Source organism: Erpetoichthys calabaricus, chromosome 1 (genome assembly GCF_900747795.2).
Source record: "Erpetoichthys calabaricus chromosome 1, fErpCal1.3, whole genome shotgun sequence".
Lineage (NCBI taxonomy): Eukaryota > Metazoa > Chordata > Cladistia > Polypteriformes > Polypteridae > Erpetoichthys > Erpetoichthys calabaricus.
In genome coordinates this window covers 69,799,654-69,820,612 of record NC_041394.2, presented here as the reverse complement: position 1 = coordinate 69,820,612, position 20,959 = coordinate 69,799,654, and the positions used below count along the sequence as shown (strand labels likewise).

General features: G+C 38.3%; 1 protein-coding gene across 1 annotated transcript in view; it reads left to right on the top strand.

Annotated features, from left to right (window-relative positions):
- LOC114669376 (H-2 class II histocompatibility antigen, A-U alpha chain) overlaps positions 1–12,515 on the top strand; it is a 54,755-nt gene extending 42,240 nt beyond the window's left edge. The window contains exon 5 of the mRNA XM_028825592.2: positions 12,290–12,515. The gene's annotated coding sequence lies outside the window, so the exon portion shown is untranslated. The remainder of the gene's footprint in view (positions 1–12,289) is intronic.
- The last annotated feature ends 8,444 nt before the right edge of the window (positions 12,516–20,959 follow it).

Sequence of the window (20,959 nt, the reverse complement as noted above, 5' to 3'; positions counted from 1 at the left end):
TAGTTTTTACCTGGAATGGAGAGTGGGAGTTGGGGATTTTGATAAATCTGAAGAATTTTTTTTTTTCTGCTGTCAATCTATATATATAATTCACTAAGCCGACAGGGCAAGCAAGACAACCATGGGATACGCAAGCAAGACAACCATGGGATACACACGACATAGCCACGCTCACAAAATCACAGAGATCCGCCCACCAACTCTAAGACAATGGGATAGGACGACAACTCACAGAGCCATGCCCGCCAACTCTAAGAGCATGGGACAAGAACGCCTGCCCGCCTGACTGTTACCAGCATTCACCGCAATGCATTTACCGCAATGTACAGGAGTGTAAAACCATCGCAGCTTTTAACTCACAAACTGCAACAACTCACCAAATACCGCCACCCTGTCTCTCGAGGCATTCACACTGCCGGAAGACAACCATGGGATACGAACTTTAACACCGCATCAGACGCTTTCTATATCTAAGAAGATATATAGATACTGATTATTCCCCGGGACGCATCCACCCACGCTCTCAAGGCATTCACAGTGCCTGCTCATGTGCCCGGACGCAACAACTCACCAACTCGCTTTTGTCTCTGCTACAGTACACATGCACCACTGAGCCACGTTGACTTTTCATTATTCTTTTCGGTTTCGGCTGCATTTCTATATATAATCCACCAAGTCGTCCGACCATGGGATACGAACGACAGAGCACCACCCAACAACTTGAACCGATACAGAGAGACACCCACCAACTCTAAGAGCATGGGACGAGAACACCTTCCCGCCGCCCGCCTGACCGTTACCAGCGTTCACCGCAATGTACTGGAGTGTAAAACCATCACAACTGCTAACTCACAAACTGCAACAATTCATCAAACACCACATCAGATGCTTTCTATATCTAAGAAGATATATAGATACTCATTATTCCCCGGCACGCATCCACCCACGCTCTCAAGGCATTCACAGTGCCTGCTCATGTGCGCGGATGCAACAACTCACCACACACAAATTTCGCTTAATTTGACTCAACACAGGAAACCTCACCTGGCCCAGACACGGAGAGGATTGACAGATTGAGAGCTCTTTCTCGATTCTGTGGCTGGTGCTGCATGGCCGTTCTTAGTTGGTGGAGCGATTTGTCTGGTTAATTCCAAAAACGAACGAGACTCCCCACTGCTAAATAGTTATGCGACCCCCGAGGGACAAGTGGCTTTCAGCCACGTGAGATTGAGCATTAACAGGTCTGTGATGCCCTTGGATGTCCGGTACTGCATGCGCGCTACACTGAATGGATCAACGTGTGTCTACCCAGCGCTAACAGGCGTGGGTAAGCCGTTGAACCCTGTTCGTGATGGAGACTGGGGCTTGCAATTGTTCCCCACAAACGAGGAATTCCCAGTAAGTGCGGGTCATATGCTCGCACTGATTACATCCCTGCCCTTTGTACACACCCCCCCTCGCTACTACCATGGTCGGGTGACTTGGTGGATTATGTACAGAAAAGCAGCCGGAACCGCAAAGAACAATGAATGGCTGGGGGGGCCGGGACGGAGGGGGCGGAATGGGCGTCCTTCCCCTCTCCCCCTGTTCCACCCTCTGCGTCTGAGCGCCATCCAGCCCCGTCCCTCGCTCTGGGAGGTGGAGGCGCGACGGCGATCCTCCAGTTTTCAGTCACAGACAATTGTATGTTGGTTCGTAGTGTGCATTGTTGCAATGTTACTTTTCTTGGTGGTTTTTTCAATTACACATTTTTCATAAATTACAGATTTTTCAAATGTTCATTTTTTTCCCTGTGCTTAAAACTCATTAAAGAAGCTGCGTGATTATGCGGCTGGCTAGTTTATATTATATTATAGAATGGAACTCCCTATCTTCACATAACCATTTAGTCTGACATTAGGCAGCTATATAATAATTATGACTACATTTAATAAAATGTAAATATAATCTGGAAATAACCCCACATTTCTTTTCTAATGTATTGATTCTGCATTGGCTTATGGATTTGTCAAAATCTATTATTTAATACCATGCAAAAAGCAGGAACTTCCCTAAACAGAACATCATGACATTACAAAGTAAACTTAAGCACAACATAGACGTGGTCACACAGAAGCAATTTAGAGACATCAGTTGATCTTAACGAATACCATTGAAGCTTCAGAGGAAACAAGAATCTTTTGGAAAAGTCAATTAAAATGAAAAATGTATTTGAATGTTTTGATGTTGAAATGCTACTTGCCATGTTTTGGTATAATCTTTCACATCACTTTCTAAACATTCTCCCCAAACTTTATTTAAATGACTTTTTAATGGTCATTTTTGTGATATGATAGTAATAAGGAACTTTAATCAGAATAACATATACTGTGAAAGTGTGCCAAGTATGCCATGCTAAACAAAGTGCCCTGATTGCTTTTAATTTAGATGGCTGTTTTTCAAACTTTTTAAGCATATTGTTTTACATTTTTGATTGTTCCTTGGCAATAATTTATTTTTATTATCCTTTCTGGTAAGGATAATGTATTGGATGGCATGGAACCTCCCCTGTACTGGAGGCCAAAATAATAGTGGGAAAATGGGAGATTCCCTCTAAAGGCAGTATGTTCTCTCAGTACAATAGATGGAAGTATGTCTCTCCTGTTTGGACATATGCAGGGCTGCATAAGAAATGTAGCCTTAACAGGTCGACAATGCTTATGAGCTCCACCTCCTATGTTCTGGAAGCATTCTCAGATCTAATTTTAAAAGAAGCTTTTTCTCATTAGCCTTGTGACCTGTGTTATAATATGAATTTGTTTCAGGTTTTTTTTCATAATTTTGGGTTTTGAAATACCCAAATTCTAAATCTGAGGATAGTTTTCTGTTGCATCTTTCCTGTCACCAATTTGTTTTTCATGGATGCTGCCATTTTGTGGCTTTGTTGCTGTGGTATGGTGACCAGTCATTAGGGGGCGTAGTTTTAGAGGTTGTGACTTGTGACTAATTGGAACAATGCTTTAAAATATATCCATATTATAACAAGTTCGGGCCAGAAAAAAGAGGGATAGCTATATTGTGACTTCCTTGTTGTTATGAATTGGAGCTTCTATGACTTCAAACAAGTTGGAGGCCTCAATAATGCTGCCCAAAAAACATCTTTGACCAGGCCAGGCTATCACTGCATGCCTGGAATAAACCTCACCCTGTTCAGCCAATCTTCACTCAAATGAGAAGGGTGTGGCAGCAGATGCTGGAACTTACGATATAGGTTGAAGTGAAATAGCCTTGGAGGGTTTTATTGCAGCACTTGCCAATTTTTTTTTAGATTGTACATTACCAGCATATTCTGCTGAAAAACAACATGGTAAGTTTCAATGTATAACATCATCTGATGGTAATATACAGTATAGTATATGTGTTAAATTGGGGTGACATGGTATTGCAGTGGCAATGATGCTGTTGTGTATCAGGAAGATGTAAGTTCAACGGATGGGTACTCCCTGCATGTAGTTTGCATGTTTTCTCCTTGTGTGCATTGGTTTCCTTTTGATGCTACAATTTCCTTCCTCAGTCTAAAGATATAAAGGTTAGGTAAATTAACGCTACCAAACTGGACCAGGTGTGTGTGTGTGTGTGTGTGTGTGTGTGTGTATGTGCTCAAACCTCTGATGGCCTTGTGCTTCACACTTATTAGAATAAGCCCAGGCTTCACTGTGATCCTGGTTTACATAAGAAGCCTGCGAAAAAGGATATGCTGAATTGTGGCATTGTGTCATGGAAATAATCACAGAGCAAGTCAGCATTTTCAGATATGAAATTGTAACATTTTCTCTTGAAAAAATATTACAGTATATAACCCTACAGTACATTAATTTGACTGGTTTAACATGCAGTATGACGTGTGTTAAGGAGGTTTCTGCTACTGGTGCAAATGTAGTAACTTTATCTTGTGATTGCAGTCATATGAAAGCATAAATATTAGAGAGAGGGAGATCACAGGATGAGAAAGAAACAGGAAAGTCCCTCAAAGGAGTGTATGGCCAACACCTGTGGGTGAGGCCATGGACCACAATGGGTGTGAGCCTGGTAGTGGGAGTTGGAGACTTGATAGGGTGCCCTGCTGTGAGCCAGAGAGGGCTATAAGGGGCCCAGCCTAGGAACAGCATGGAAAGTTGGCTGAACTGCAGATGAAGTGCCTCCATGGCTGCAAGGACCTATTAGCATTAAGACAAGGAGACATCAGCTTTTAAAGGAGTGCACTGGGACTTGTGTTTTTAAAGACAGCTTCCTGCACAGCTGTTATAACCACATTTTAATTAATTTATTAATTGGATTGCTTTTAACCTCCACTTGGACACTTTTTTGTATGGATTATTTATTTCTTATGGAAGGAACACTGCACTTTAATTTGAACACTGTTGATTTGGTTTATGGTTTGTAACAAAAGCACTAGAGCACCTTTTTTACACCTTCCCCTTGCTTTGTGTGCGTTTGTTCTCATCTGCCCTGCTCATTCCAGTCATGACTATGAACAGGGAGTATGGAGCCGACCCGTACCGTCAGAGTGGTGTTTGAAAACTTGACATCTATTTGGGCTTTAACTGCAGGACCACTGAATGGTATAAGTTACTTTTACTATTTACATTAACGATGTCTGCATGGTATACTCAATAATATTGTCCTAAAATGATGCATATTTCTTCCAAGATTAATACCATGAAAAAAGTACCTTTGAGGAATAATATCAAGGCTACTCGACGCCATCTGAACTATTCTTCATTTATTTTTTTATTTGGAAAATAGTCAAAAATTCAAAAAACCTAAAGTTATTTTCTCCATTTTTCTGCATGTCTATAATTACATGTTACAAAGGAAAAGAATTACATTGCAAAAACATTACATTACAAAAAAAAAAACAACATAAAAGAACATTAACACATGACAACAGCACAGTCACACTAAATAATGATTTATTAGGTGAAAACAATACAGTTAAAAACACATTACATTAAACTATTAAAAGATAAAACTGAAGCTAAACTGTGCACATGAAAACTGTTCCACTTCTTTAAGTGATGAACAAGTAAAAATTATGTTTGTCAACAAAAATGGCGAGGAAGACATTTTAAATATATTTTTAAAATATAAAATAAAAAAGGTCCACTCTTTCTTCCCTGTCATCTTCATGTGGATCGCCTTTATGTGAAACAAAAGTCTTCCATAGTCTCTATGCCATTTTGTTCATCCATCTCTAAGATGTGAGGCAGCACAACATCAGCAAATATTTCCACATGTTAGTTGCACCACTGTGCAGCAATTCATAAATAGCACATAAACACTGGTTTCTGTTAAGTGTAAAAGCGTAAGGGTCACTGGAATTATCATTTTTGTGTAGAAACACACCATTTTTACTCATTTATAAATGTTTTAAGGTTTGCATTAAAGCATTTTTGTTATTTGATGTACACATTAAAATTGGCTTACTTTGCAGATTACTATTTGCTTCATCCTCTAACTAGAATGGTCATAGTTTTATAAACTCCACATTTGGCAGCAACAAACATGCCTCTTTGTTTTATAATAAATGCTAACTGTCCCCCGCAGCTCTGCCCACGCAGTAGTGAAACAGGACAAACTTTAAAAATCAAAAAAAAAAAGTCAAACATTACTCCATGACAATCTCTAGATGATAATCTCCACTGAACAAACAGGTATCGCTAGCTAAGTGGAGGTCAAAGTATACTCCAAAACGTGGCCAGAGGTGGAGCGAATCGAACAGAGGCTGGCGCGTGAGTGAGGATGGCCCTGCCCGGCTCCCCACTCCTGACGTCACGTATTCCCCTCCCCTCAGCCAGCAGCCTCTCTCTTGGATTTGTACTAATAATTTTCTGACGTAAGCACACGATGATACTTAGTGCAATAAGAGAAATCACAAAATGAACCGGAATGCTCAAGCAAATTATAGAAAAAAACCCAATCTAAATCTGTTAAGTAGTTGTCTTGTGAAAAGATAAATATCACATTCTGTTTTCCTGCTAACTATTCTTATTATTGGTGGTTCTTCTGCTTGTGTCAGAACACAGCATAATCAGCCACTTTCCCATAAAATATGTTTGTTACTGTTGTCCTGGTAATACACAGTTTATTCTCAAACTGAATTTGTTCTAGATCTAGTGGAATTTGGAAGACAGGTCCTTGCTCTCCTTTCAGCAGTGCTTTTGATTCCTCTATCCAATGAGAAAAAAGGTCTTTCATGGCTAATCAACAATGAAATACACATTTAACAGCAATTAACAACAGAAAAACATTTATTTGGTCATATTTTGAAAATCAACACTATGGACTAATTAATCATACCTTTCAAGGGCAAAAATTTCTACACACCACCATAAAATAGATGTACAGTAACTTATGTGATTGCTAAATGAAAATAGTACAATAAAATTAAATAAGTATCAAACCTCAAAAAGCTATGCCAAAAATCATTTTACATAAAAAAGAACTTGTTTATTTACCAGTCTGCTGAATAACAATAGGACATGCACAATCTGTGTCATTATTCAAAATGATATGTCCCACAATCAACATAAAGATGCTGCAATTATTCCCAAATATTGGTCTAGGACAATTATGGAATATAAGAAAAAAAGAAACATACAAATTCTATTAAGATACAAACAGCATGTAGCAAAGAAGACAACGAAAAGACATAGTTATGGTAACATAAATACCACAATGTTTTTCATTTGTTTCTGAGAATTGCTTTGGACATATATTTATAGCAGTTAAATGTGCAGTGATTTGTAACACCTTTGTTGTTGATGTGGGCAAAACACCATATGAACATCATGCAAAAAATAATGGTCAGATTAACATGGCATCATAGAGAACATGTAAATTGTGCAAGATCCAGAACATAAATGTGCATCTTTCCTGTAGTCTAAATTATACTTACAAACTTTAATGTCTTCAATAAGACAGATTTGAGTCAAGATTCAGATTATCCAAAAAAAAAAAGGCAAACAAGCACACAATCAGTATAACTTTGAAAGATATTGTATTTCTTAAGTGAACATCCATATTCTTTTATAATTTAGACCTCAGAACATTAGAATAATTGAGATGAGAACAGGCCATTTAGCCTAACAAAGCTTGCCAGCCCTATCCACTTAATTCTTCCAAAATTAACATCAAGTCAAATTTTGAAGTTCTACTGTCTATCACACTACTTTGTGACATGTTTCATATGTCTATGGCTCTCTGTGTGAAGAAAAACTTAATGTTTGTGCAAATTCATCCTTAACAAGTTTCCAACTGTGTTCTTGATTAACTCATTTTAAAGTATCAGTCTACTGTACTAATTCCCTTCATAATTTTAAACACTTCAGTCATGTCCCCTCTTAGTATACTTTTGCTTAAACTGAAAAGGCTCAACTCTTTCAATCTTTCCTCATTGCTCATCCCCTGTATTCTCTGAATCAGCCTAGTCACTCTTCTCTGAACTTTTCTTAAGGCTGCTAGACATTTTTGCTAGTTTGAACATGTTGTGGACAGAGTAGACAATGAAATACTTTGCAGCAGGAGGTGCATCTTTGGAGGAATGGCTCAGAATCAATACAATGAAGGATTTGCAACAAACAAATAATCTCATAAAACAACTACAATAATTTAAAAAGAATGCACATGCCACAGGACAAAAACATAATTTTACTGGATAAATGTAAGTGCGCACGTAAGGGCATATGTTGTAAATCAATAAACAAAGTGTAGCTGCATTTTGCTAATAAAGCCTAATATCCTGAACTCCTATTGTATGACTTCATTTACAAAAGGTTCTTATTATTTATACATTTGCACCATTGTGGAAACCTCCTTAACATATGATACCGCAACTGCATTTAACCAGCCAATATGGTAAAGTGCTCTCAGATTTAATATACTATAATATTTTCATATAAAGGTATCACATTTTAATATCCAAAAATACTCTCTTGGGATCAGATTTATAAAAGTAGCATACACAGAAAAACAGGTTTGGAATGTGCGTTACAGCTTTCATCTGAAACATCAGGATTTATGACAGAAAACCTGATAAAACGTGCGTTTATTGACAGCAACTCTGACCCCTCCAACTGCAACATTATGGAGAAACTTGAAAATGAGTAGTAGAGTACTGAAATGCAGTCAAACCAATTAAATGATTAATTATGTATAATGATTCATATATCTGAGCCATTATTATAATGTGCCTTGATGTGACAAACATATTACATTTCAAAAGTGATGAATATGATGTACAAACTCATTTTTAGTTCCCTTTCAACAGGGACAATTCTGCATATTTGCACAGAAGAACATTTTTGGGTATTCTTCAGTTCATATAGCTTACCTGTTGTTATTTCTCATGAAACTCAGGTCGGAATTTCTTAGCTAAGCTTCAGTCCATGCTGGCAGCCATTAACCAACTGATGAGGCACTACATTCAGTTTTTGTTTGTTGTAGGTGTGCATACATAAATCAAAACATGTTTTTGCCAACATAAGGCAATTTGCAGTCATGTACAGTTCTGCTAATTAATCGAAACACTTTACTGCATTCATATTACAATAACAGCATCTCGCAAGAACAAAACAGTTTTTAATAACTTTAAGCAGTTACATTCCATTAACAGCAAGTCACCTGGGATGCCAAGATGAGTCTGACAAATCTTGTAACTCTGTGGCCTGTGTCAAACCATAATTTATTTATTTTGAGAAAAAGTAGCTTTGACAGACATGATGGCACTGTAAATGGTGGCTGGATTGTTGGAAAGGTAGCCAGCTGAACCCCCAGATTTCATATGAACTATTCTATTAATTGTAACAGCAATCTTTGAATTACATGTGCCAAGTGATAATAGGAACCCTCTGAGATTCTAGTGACTTTTGCCTTTCCAACCCCTGAACACAGAGGAGATACACTATAATACTGTTCACACTCCTGGCACAGTAGTTTGAAGAGCACAGCAAGATGTGCCAGGAAGGAGATTTCTCTGCCAGTCAAGGAAGGTCTGCAGCGTTGTGACTGAATATGTATTAGGTTGATTAGCATACTTCAAGGGTAAACTGTGTAGAAATATGCATACACCAGGTTTTAAAAATGTGATTTTTTTTTGGCATACACATTTTCCTGTTTTTTGGTGTGCAAATATCTTCGTGCTCAAGGAATGGTATTTGAAGGTGTTAGACAGAAATGTCACATCCACTTCAACCAATGGAAAGGCCTGGTAAGCCCCTGTCACTTCCACCTTTAGCCACAGACCCCCGAGTGATGTCACTGGGTCCTGTGGCTACAGCGGCCACAGAGGGGGTCTGCTGCTGGAGGAGTGCAGCCAGACTCTGTTGGGAAATTCAAATGGTCTGAGTCAGGCTTTGCAAGTCTAACAGGGATGGTGGTCCCAAAATAACCTTTAATGTCTCTAAATATCTTAAAAGTCAAACAAGAGGAGAGTAATCATAAACTTTGACTTGTGCACAAATGGGAAAATAAAATAATCTTCATGAAAAACAAGATTTATTTAGAAAAAAAATCAAAAAATACAATAAAAGGTCCCCAGAGCAAAAAGTGGTATTAAAGGAGTTACCAAAAAGGCAATCCATAGCAAATAAGTCCCAAAAAACACATTTCAGGAATCAGAATTCTTGGAGAAAAACAACTATAAAACAGTAATGCTCACAATTGTAACTCATATTCACAAATGATTTCCACTGAACTGCCTTAACCTTTAAAGAGCTGCGGAAATTTCTTAAACGGAGTAGGACAGGTGCCCCCACCTCCTGAGGATCCACCCACAAAACACAAGGAACATAATAGAACACATACCTGTAGTTCCACATGAAAACATAATTCCACAAAATTGAAATATTCCTAACATGACATAAATAACTATTACAAACATATAACAATCACTTTTGAATTAAACAGAAAAGCACAATAAAAGAAGCATAAATGGAAAATATAGAACATGAACTGGTAGATACAGAACACTTGCTATTGTTAACAATTTACCAGAGAAGAAGGTCAAAACCATAAAAAAAATTTTAAATGCCAACACCAATAATAATTCATTTATATATGTTTATTTAAAATTAATAACAAAAACAGGGAAATAACTAAACAAAAGGATACAAATAAGTTATAAATTAACAAGAAAATAATTGAAAACAAATAACTAAACTAGGAATTTTACAGTTTATGTAAAACACAACCCCTAACTAAGACTTCTTATGATTTATTGTCCTCCCAAACACAGCAAAATGGGTGTGAGGCCTCCTAAAATGACCCACAAAAGGCTTCACTGGCCTGGTTCTGCTCCACGCTCCCGTCTCCATTTTGGGAGCTCTTGAATGTGACACTATCGATAATGTAACTAGATGAGCTGATCAGTGAGGACATCACGAAACAAGGGGATGGTGCAAAAATGTGTAAAGTGCTTTTATTTACACAACAAAATCACAATGTTCAAAATAAAGTGCAGTGCATCTCAAAGTCATTAAAAAAATAATCCATTAAAGGCAAGTGAACTGTGCAGGTAAAAATCCCATAAAAAAAATTCATAAAAGCGAGGTTAAAAACAATGGCTGAAAGCAATCCTTTTAAAAACAAAGCCTGGTGCCTTCTTTCTGCTGGTGACTCCCCTGCTCCTCCCATCCAGGCTATGCACCAGGGGAGTCACCCTACCAGCAGCTGACCTTCTTCACTTAACTGGTCTTGTGGCCTCTCGATCCCTTTTTCTTTTCCTCCCTTCTTCCACACTCTCGCTCCTATTATATATAACGGGGACGTGGATCAGGTGTGGTGATTAGCAGCTCTCGGCATCAATTACGGATGCGGACGACTCCTCACCTGTGCACTTAAGCGATGACCGCCCGCAATCACGAAGCACCCGGGAACAACTCCGGCCACATCACCATGCCCCCTCTTTAAGCCACGAGTGTGGCGATTATCTTTTTAAAAAAACTGGCCTTTTCAATCTGACCTGTGGACCCGCTACACCACATGGCCAGGCCAGGTGTCTTTTGTCTGCCTGGAAAGACATCACCCCATTAGGTCTTGCAGGGCCAGGTAACCATAAACCTTGGTTTGCAAATAAAAAGGCATCAAATGATTTTTATAAAAATTATTTATTAGAAAACAAATTTGAAAAATACAAGGAAATGCTCAGTCGAGCAAAAGAGGCTAAAATGGAGTTGCCTAGAAGACAATCAAGTAAATTTTAAATAAGGTCCCAAAATGAAATCCACCAACAGAATCCTTAAGATAGAGCAAGTAAAACAGAAAACCAGAAAATCTAACAATATAGCAATGGTTAAGACTCCAAAGATAACAAAATGTTTGGCTATTGAATCCTGCCTCTAGTTTGAATACAAAGTTAGAAGGAGGACCCAGCAGCAATGGTGGCCCTGCCTCTTGGGGAACCACCCAAAGAGCACAAGGAACACATGCAAACTTAGAGACAGTACATACTCAACCAATATTAAACAACATCAACAGAAATTACATAAAAATAAGAAAAATAATAATTTAAAATGATCAAAAATATGAAAAAAAAAAAACAAAATCCACAAAAATTCAGACTGTCACATGACAAAATTAAACTAAAACACAAGTAAACTACACTATTTAACAAAGTCCATGAAAAGGCAAGGAAAAACTCAAAATTACTACAGTGGAAAAAAAATCCAAATTTCAAAGCCAATCCAAAATCCCAATAAGAAAAATAAAATGATAATAAAAATAATTGTCTAATAACAAAATATGAGCCAATTTGCAAAATAACTTTGAAAAGTAAAAATTTAAAATTCTGCAGTACAAATTTTAACAGACTAGCCTTAATATATAATCAAAACCTGGTTGACCACTTAACCCAAATAAATCTTTAAAGAATTTTACCATGGCTCTACTCAGTGTAAAGGTGTGCCATGTTTAATAAAAAAGGTGTGCCATGTTTAATAAAAATGTCACAGTAAGGCCAATCTTTAAATCTTCACAGGTAACTGCATTTTTAATTTCTGCAGCTCCTGAGGGGAATTGGCTAACTTGACACCTGACCCTTATCAATTAAAGTAAAGAAGTAAAAGTGATATAATTAAATTTAAAAAGACCAGAAACAAGGAAAAAGTGAAAAAGGTGAGTCTGGAGAAGGCTACATCACCAAATTATGACAGTCATAAAATATATAATGTGACTGCCCTTTTTCTTCATGTCTGCTTTGCTAAATTATTGTTGCCATTACGGCACTAAGGACATTTTCTAATTTTTTTTTCAGATTGGAGTTGAAGATACTTGGATGAAGAACATTTTGCTGTAAACTGTTTTTACCCCTTTTTTTCAATCAATCAGCCTTTTCAAAGTTTTACCTTGTATCTGTAGCTGATTAAATTTTTTAAAACTTTCACAACAAAACTTTGTCAAAAGAATGAACAATGACTTCTGTTTATTGTTCTAAAAATAATGTATAATCTTATGATATCAATAAATTTGTACAGTATAAACATGTACTTTTTTACATCTGTTAGTAAAACTACCTTACAGAAACAAAAGGAGTGGCATGTATATATCATGTTATAAACAACATATTTCAAAGTAATAAAAGAGTGTCTAACAATTTTAAAGCAGATAATTATACTGAATTTGACAATATTCTGTGTAGTATGATAGGGATTTTTATAGAAATTGTCAGTGGTGGGGTTAAACTAGATATTTTGCACATTATACTCCAAGACATTAGCCACTAGATGACACTCCATGACTGGAACAATGCATTTGAAATCAGTTTGGAATGTTAATAGCCCTTTATGATTACAAGAAATATTGACATACCATTTTTCAAAAACTACTGCATTCATGGTGTACTAGGATCTATTCTGGCAACCACTAGCACAATGCACGAACCATGTCTGGGAGGGACTGTAGTCTACAATATCTTTGAGAACATTCTTGCTACACTGGCACTCACTTACATAAACCAACTTTAGAGTAGCCAATGAAACAGACATACATTGTTTTAACTCTGTAAGGAAAATCATTGTACCCAGAGAAACATTATGGTAGAACAGGAAAAATGTAAAAATTCTGTACATAGAGACCAGGATAAGAAATTAAGTCATCTCCCTGTAGTAGAAAGCAGCAGTGATAATGTCTATGCTTTCTTTCCACACTCTTATCAAAAGCATTACATAAAACTAGTTCTAATTATACAAATAATAAATTCAAAGTAAATTCCACATTTAAACACAAACAATAAAGTACATTTCTAAAAAAAATAAAAAATTAACAAAATGTGAACCCAAAAATTCAGTAAGTGCTCTTGATGGGCTTTAATCCTTTAGTTATAACACAATGGCTCATACTGCTTCTTGCACACACAGTGTAAAAGACTCATAAAGCCCAGCATTAGGAAATGACAGCCTACAGCCTGCATATTTTGTATAATCCTACCATTGGACTTTCCCCTCCACTCAGGGAGTGCAACTCACATTCTTACTGATATCTGAGACACTTGTTGTATTTATGGACCATTGAAAAGTACCATCCTTAGTGACTAAGGCACCATTATGACATATTAGTATATGAAGTTTAACTGCAAACTTCCAAAGGCTCAGTCACACTTAGTTGCTATAAATAAAAAAGCTAAATCACATAACATGTGAAAAATAGCTCATACAGTACAATTAGCAGCCTAATGGACAAACATTTATTTTTCTGGAAAATATGTAAATTCTTATTTTTTTTTTTAGTCAAGATGTAAACATGGCAGTGAGATAAGAAAAAAACAGACTAATCAGTACAAAAGCAATAGTGACCCTTTAGTTCAAGGTCTCTGAATAAACAATGTACTAAATAATCTATATCCATATAATTGAACTGGGAATGTATTTACTTCATTATTTTCATATTGTGAAACTGATGACACGATTAATAATATGACTAATGAATGATTTGAAGCAAAATTAAAAGATTGAGAAGGCACATTTCATTTTTTTTTCAACTCTACAATCAACTTTCAAATAAGTTAATCTATTTCATTCAGTGGCGCAGTGAGTAGCGCTGCTGCCTTGCAGTAAGGAGACGTGGGTTCGCTTCCCGGGTACTCCCTGCGTGGAGTTTGCATGTTTTCCTCGTGTCTGCGTGGGTTTTCTCCGGGTACTCCGCTTTCCTCCCACAGTCCAAAGACATCCAGGTTGGGTGTATTGGCGATTCTAAATTGTCCCTAGTGCGTGCTTGGTGTGTGTGTGTGCACGCCCTGCCCGGGGTTTGTTTCCTGCCTTACACCCTCTATTGGTTGGGATTGGCTCCAGCAGACCCCCGTGACCCTGGAGTTAGGATATAGCAGGTTGGATAATGGATGGATGGATGGATAACGGTTGGCATTTCATTTATTTCCTGTAATGGAGCTTTGCAGTGCCTTCAGGAAACTGTTGTCACATAGTATAAGGATGATAATCGCCTGTTAAGTTTGTAAGTCTGGACTGCCAATACTGATGCTCTGTGCAAGAGAGGACAGAGCTGACTATACTTCCATAGAAGGCTGGTGCCTTTCAACATCTGCAATAAGATGCTGCAGACGTTCTATCAGACGTTTGTGGAGAGTGCCCTCTTCTAAGCGGTGGTGTGCTGGGGAGGCAGCATTAAGAAGAAAGACGCCTCACGCCTGGACAAACTGGTGAGGAAGGCAGGCTGTATTGTAGGCATGGAGCTGGACAGTTTGACATCTGTGGCAGAGCGACGGGCGCTCAGCAGGCTCCTGTCAATCATGGAGAATCCACTACATCCACTAAACAGTATCATCTCCAAACAGAGGAGCAGCTTCAGCGACAGACTGCTGTCACTGTCCTGCTCCACTGACAGACTGAGGAGATCATTCCTCCCCCACACTATGCGACTCTTCAATTCCACCCGTTAAACGTTAACATTATACAGAGTTATTGTCTGTTTTACCTGCATTTTTATCACTTTTTAATTTAATATTGTTTCTTTATCAGTATGCTGCTGCTGGAGTATGTGAATTTCCCCTTGAGATTAATAAAGCATCTATCTATCAAGTGCATAGTTTTTCTTTGGAAATGGGGATGACTTTGGATTTCTAGGTGATAATGCTGTGAAAATCATGATTTTCATACAGACTTTGTATTTTTGTTGACATTGTTGATTCTAAATATAATTAATAAATCTAGTAAATATATTTAGAAATGAATAAATGACAGGTGTACAGTGCTGAAAATAAAACAAAGAGCAAACCCCAAATGATTTGTTTTTAAAGGTAAATGTCTAGTTGCCATATATTTAATCTGAGACCTTTAGATTTCTGTATACTGGTACTTAAGTTTCTTATGAAAATAGCATGTATTCATTTTAAATTAAAATAATCAGAATTCTAAAATAAAAAATGGCCATATGGATAGGGTAAAGAATGACATTTTCCAGGACTGAAACATCATTCCAATTCCTTTGGAAACAGTGATGTAGTAGTAAGTTCCTGCTTTCACTGTAAATGTTTATTTTGTAAATGTTTTAATTCACTTTTAATTACCTCTTTTCATAACTTGTTAAACATTTCACTTCTTTTTATGTCTTCAAAAGATATCTGGAGATGGTTTGTATTTTTTCATGAAAATAAATTGTAGTTTGTGATGAACTGAAACACCATCCAAATTTAACTCCTGTCTTGCACCCAATGACACCAGAATAGGCTCACCCCTCACCCCCTGCCAGCCTCCTGACTGGATTAAACATTTTTGGATTTTGTGTGTGCCTGTGAATGTCAATGAGCTTAAGGAGAGAAGAGACAGAATGTGAATTCTTTCAGACTTATGGGGTATAAGATTTAAGGTGAAGCCTGTTCACTTCGGATTGTTAATAATGATGCTTTGAAGTGGTCTAGTGTCTATGGAGAAATATTCCTTACAAAAATAAATAGATAAATAAATGCATTGTGAAATGTAACAATAATTAAACAACACCAAAATATGTGAGCATAAATAATTAAATGCATCATTAAATATGATTAGTTTGTTGCTTAATACTAGAATTACCGAAGCCTATAAAAAAACTCTTAATCTCAGCCCACCTTAAATCCCTTTGCACTTCTCCATCAGCGTCTTTTGTTTTGTAAATGTGTCGATCAGCACAAGCAGCCTGCTGTCCCGTAATAATAATAATAATAATAATATGATAAAAAACAATGAAGAATATACAATATGAAAGCATAAGTACAATACTCATGCAGATATAGTGCAGATGGTTCATTAAGTGGCTCAGATTGTGCAGTACAGTATTACAACTGTAGTGCAAGTTTACAGTGAGGTAATTGTACTTATAAGTACAAACAGTTACACTAGGAGCACTTGATGGACTGATTGAGTGCGTTTATAGCTCTTGGGATGAAACTGTTTCAAATAGACTGTTCACATGGCTGAGGCAGCATGTGCTAGATGCTGTATCCCGAAAATCCTCTTTTGGATCAGCTGCTGCAGAGCACTCTCAGATACAGTGGGTTAAAATACTCTGAGTGGTGCACGGAGAGTAACAACACTAAAGTAGCTATAGTATTTGGAATCATTGGCCATTTCATGTACCATTATATTGTTACAAGTTAATTATAATAATCCATTTTATTTATATAGCGCCTTTCCCATGCTCAAGGCACTTCACAGAGTTTAAGAAAGAATGGCAGGGTATACTGTACATAGCATTGTATTAAACCAGATAAATAAATAAAGAAGAGTAAGATAGTAAATTCAGAGAAAAGCCTAACAGACAACATAATTGATGGTCTAGCACACACACACAGGTTACATGACCATCTTGACATAGAGGTAAACAGAGAGAAGGGTAATAAAGTCAGGTAGAGCTAAAATCTTCTGAACAGAAGAGTTTTGAGTTGTTTTTTTTAAAATGAATTTCAGTAGGTCATTCCAGAGTCTGGGCGCTATACAGCTGAAGGCCCTGTCACCCATGGAGTGTAGATTAGTGTGGGGCACAACAAGATTGCCAGAATCAGAGGACCTTAGTGGGCGGACAGGCACATAGTGATGGAGAAGGTCACTGATGTAGTTTGGCGCAAGGTTGTTTAAGGCTTTGAAGGTTATTAGTAGAATTTTATATTCAATCCTATACGACAAAGGGAGCCAGTGGAGGCAAATCAGGATGGGTGTTATGTGCTCGCTACTGCTGGTCCATGTAAGGACTCCTGCAGCCGAGTTTTGAATAAGCTGGAGCTGTGATATAAGATTAGAAGGGTGCACCTGCCAGTAGGGAATTACAATAATCGATGCGGGATGTGATAAAAGCATGGACAAGTTTCTCAGCATTAGAAAAGGAGAGGAAGGAGCGAACACAGTGATATGTTACGGAGGTGAAAGTAAGAAAGTTTCTTTTTGTGATTTATGTGGGCGGAATAAGAAAGGGAATAATCAAAAATAACACCAAGATTCTTTACAGTAGAGGCAGGTCTGATAAGATCACTGCCAGGATTGACTGGGAAGGAGCTCATTTTATTAAGCTGCACTTTAGTCCCAATTTGCAGGAGTTCAGTTTTGTTGCAATTTAATTTTAAAGAGTTCTGCTCCATCCAGGTTTTAATTTCACTGAGGCAAGTTGTGAGCTGAGAAAGCTCTGATGAAGTTCCACCTTTAATATTGAAATAGAATTGAGTATCGTCCGCATAAAAATGATAACCCAGTCCAAAGCTACAAATAATATGACCAAGGGGATGCATATAAATACAGAAAAGCAGAGGACTGAGGACAGAGCCCTGTGGAACTCCTTGCATGACTGACGTTGTACTGGACCTGCTGTTGCCAAGACTAATAAACTCTTGCCTATCAGTCAGATAGGACTTGAACCACTGGAGGGCAGTGCCAGAGATACCCAGCATGTTTTCCATTCTGGACAGTAGAATGTCATGTCTGACAGTGTCAAATGCTGCACTGAGGTCTAACAGAATTAATATGCTGGTTTGTCCAGAGTCTGCTGCCATAAGCAAATCATTGGTTACCCATAGCAGAGCAGTTTCATACCTGTGCTATGCTCTGAAACCAGACTGAAAGGGTTCCATCAAATTATTAGAAGTTAAATAGTTGGTGAGTTGGGAAGCTACAACACACTGAAGAACTTTTGACAGAAAAGGTAAGTGGGAAATAGGCCGAAAATTGTTAAGATTGTCAGCATCAAGACCAGACTTTTTTAACATTGGGGTTACAGAAGCAATTTTAAAAGTGAGCGGCACAAAGCCAGTGTCAAGGGATGAGTTTATTATTGTTGTAACAGTCGGGATTATGGCATGAAGGCAGGATTTAAGTAATGTGGTGGGGATGGGGTCCTGTATACAAGTAGTCGGCCTCATGTTACAAAGCAGGTTATTAACAAAAGCAGATGTGACTGATGAAAACTTAGAGAAGGAGCTGGATGGAATGGGAGAACAGGGAAAGATATAAACAGATGATGTATATATGTTAGTTGAGTTATTTAGAACTTTAATTTTGTTACGAAAAAAGTTGAGGAATTTCTCACAGACTTCAGTAGAAGAAGTAGTAGTTGGGCCAGATGCGGGTTGGAGTAGTTTATTAACTACAGAGAACAAAACCCTTGGGTTATCAAGGCCACTTTCTATTATTCTGCCATAATGGGTGTTCTTGGCAGCATTTAATGCTTCTCTGCAAGCTCTTTAGTGGTCAGAAAGCCTGGATGTGCACGGTGAGGCCAGACTTGCGTGACATTCTGTCTAGGTGTCGGCCAGCTGCTTTCATAGGTCGCAATTCTGAATTATACCAAGGAGCTGAGCGTTTAAGGGAAACCTCCTTGTGTTTTAACTGAGCTGTTTTATCTAATGCAAAGACATGCAGGTTAGGTGGATTGGAGATTCTAAATTGGCCCTAGTGTGTGCTTGGTGTGTGGGTGTGTTTGTATGTGTCCTGCGGTGGGTTGGCACCCTGCCCGAGATTGGTTCCTGCCTTGTGCCCTGTGTTGGCTTTGATTGGCTCCAGCAGACCCCCGTGACCCGGTGTTTGGATTCAGCGGGTTGGAAAATGGATGGATGAATGGAGGGCTGTGTTATAGTGGTCAACAAGACTATCTAGTGTTGATGGAATAGGTGAACACAGTAAAAGATCAGAAATGGATCCAGAAAGGATAGAGGAGGGAGAGGTAATGAGACAGTGAAAAGTACTGCTTTATGGTCAGAGAGTCCCAAATCAGTGCTGTAAGTGCTGGCAACAAATAATCCAGATGTACAGATAAGATCCAATATATGACCACCAGAGTGGGTGGGAAAATCAACATGCTGCACCAAGTCAAAACAGACCAGTAAGGATAGGAATTCATTTCTCAGTTTAGATGTGGGTATGTCAAAATGGATATTGAAATCACCAAGAAGAATGACTCTCTGGGAAAAGGAACTTAAGTGGGTTAATTGTTCAGCCAGAACAGATAAGAAGGATGCATTGTATTTTGTAGGACGATAAAAATCAATGAGTTAGATAGAACCTGATTCCGTTATTAGTTTAAGAGCCAGATACTCGAAAGACAATGGACAATCAATTGGGATTCTTGTGATGTTTAACTCCACTCTGACAGTTACTGCAGGTCCCTCCGCCTTGTCTTGAGCTACAAGGCTCTGTGAGAAAAGTATAACCAGGTGGTGTTGCCTCCATGAGAGATGTAAAGCACAGTATATCAAGTTTGGTGTCAATGTTGAATTCTGACAGCACCAATGCTTTACCATTAAGAGATCTCGAATTAAACAATGCAATATTAGTTGATGAGGTTGATTACAATCTGATGTGTTTTGGATGAAGTCACTATAATCTACATTGGGTGCATAAATATTTATCAAAATCATTTTACAATTAGGGCGGCATGGTGGCGCAGTGGGTAGCGCTGCTGCCTCGCAGTTAGGAGACCTGGGGACCCGGGTTCGCTTCCCGGGTCCTCCCTGCGTGGAGTTTGCATGTTCTCCCCATGTCTGCGTGGGTTTCCTCCGGGCGCTCCGGTTTCCTCCCACAGTCCAAAGGCATGCTGGTTAGGTGGACTGGCGATTCTAAATTGGCCCTAGTGTATGCATGGTGTGTGGGTGTGTTTGTGTGTGTCCTGCGGTGGGTTGGCACCCTGCCCGGGATTGGTTCCTGCCTTGTGCCCTGTGTTGGCTGGGATTGGCTCCAGCAGACCCCTGTGTTCGGATTCAGCGGGATGGAAAATGGATGGATGGATGGATTTTACAATTAAATAAATTACCCATCGCCATCACATATCGCCCTTCAGGATCAGATATTACATGTGATACTAAAAATTAAATTGTTCTGTGAATTAAGATTCCCACACCTCTAGCTTTCTTTATATAGCTGGAGTGGGTTATTTGGCCACTCCAATCTCTTTGCAACTGAAACTGATCTTTTCTTATTAAGTGAGTCTCTATCCTGGCATTTAGACCTGTTAGGTGAGAGAATACTTTCTTCCTCTTTAATTCATGATTGAGAGGGCCGGATGAATTCAACCCAATATCAACAAATTCTTCAGGACAACGTTCAAGAATCAATCACAAAGTTGAAGTTACACAGAGGTTGGATATTCCAACAAGACAATGACCCAAAACACAATTCGAAATCTACAAAGGCATTCATGCAGAGGGAGAAGTGCAATGTTCTGGAATGGCCGTCACAGTCCCCTGACTTGAATATCATCGAAAATCTATTGGATGATTTGAAGCAGGCTGTCCATGCTCAGCAGCCATCAAATTTAACTGAACTGGAGAGATTTTGTATGGAAGAATGGTCAAAATCCAGAATCCAGACACTCATCAAAGGCTATAGGAGGCGTCTAGCGGCTGTTATATTTGCAAAAGGATGCTCAACTGAGTATTGATGTAATATCTCTGTTGGGGTGCCCAAATTTATACATTTGTCTAATTTTGTTATGATGCATATTGCATGTTTTCTGTTAA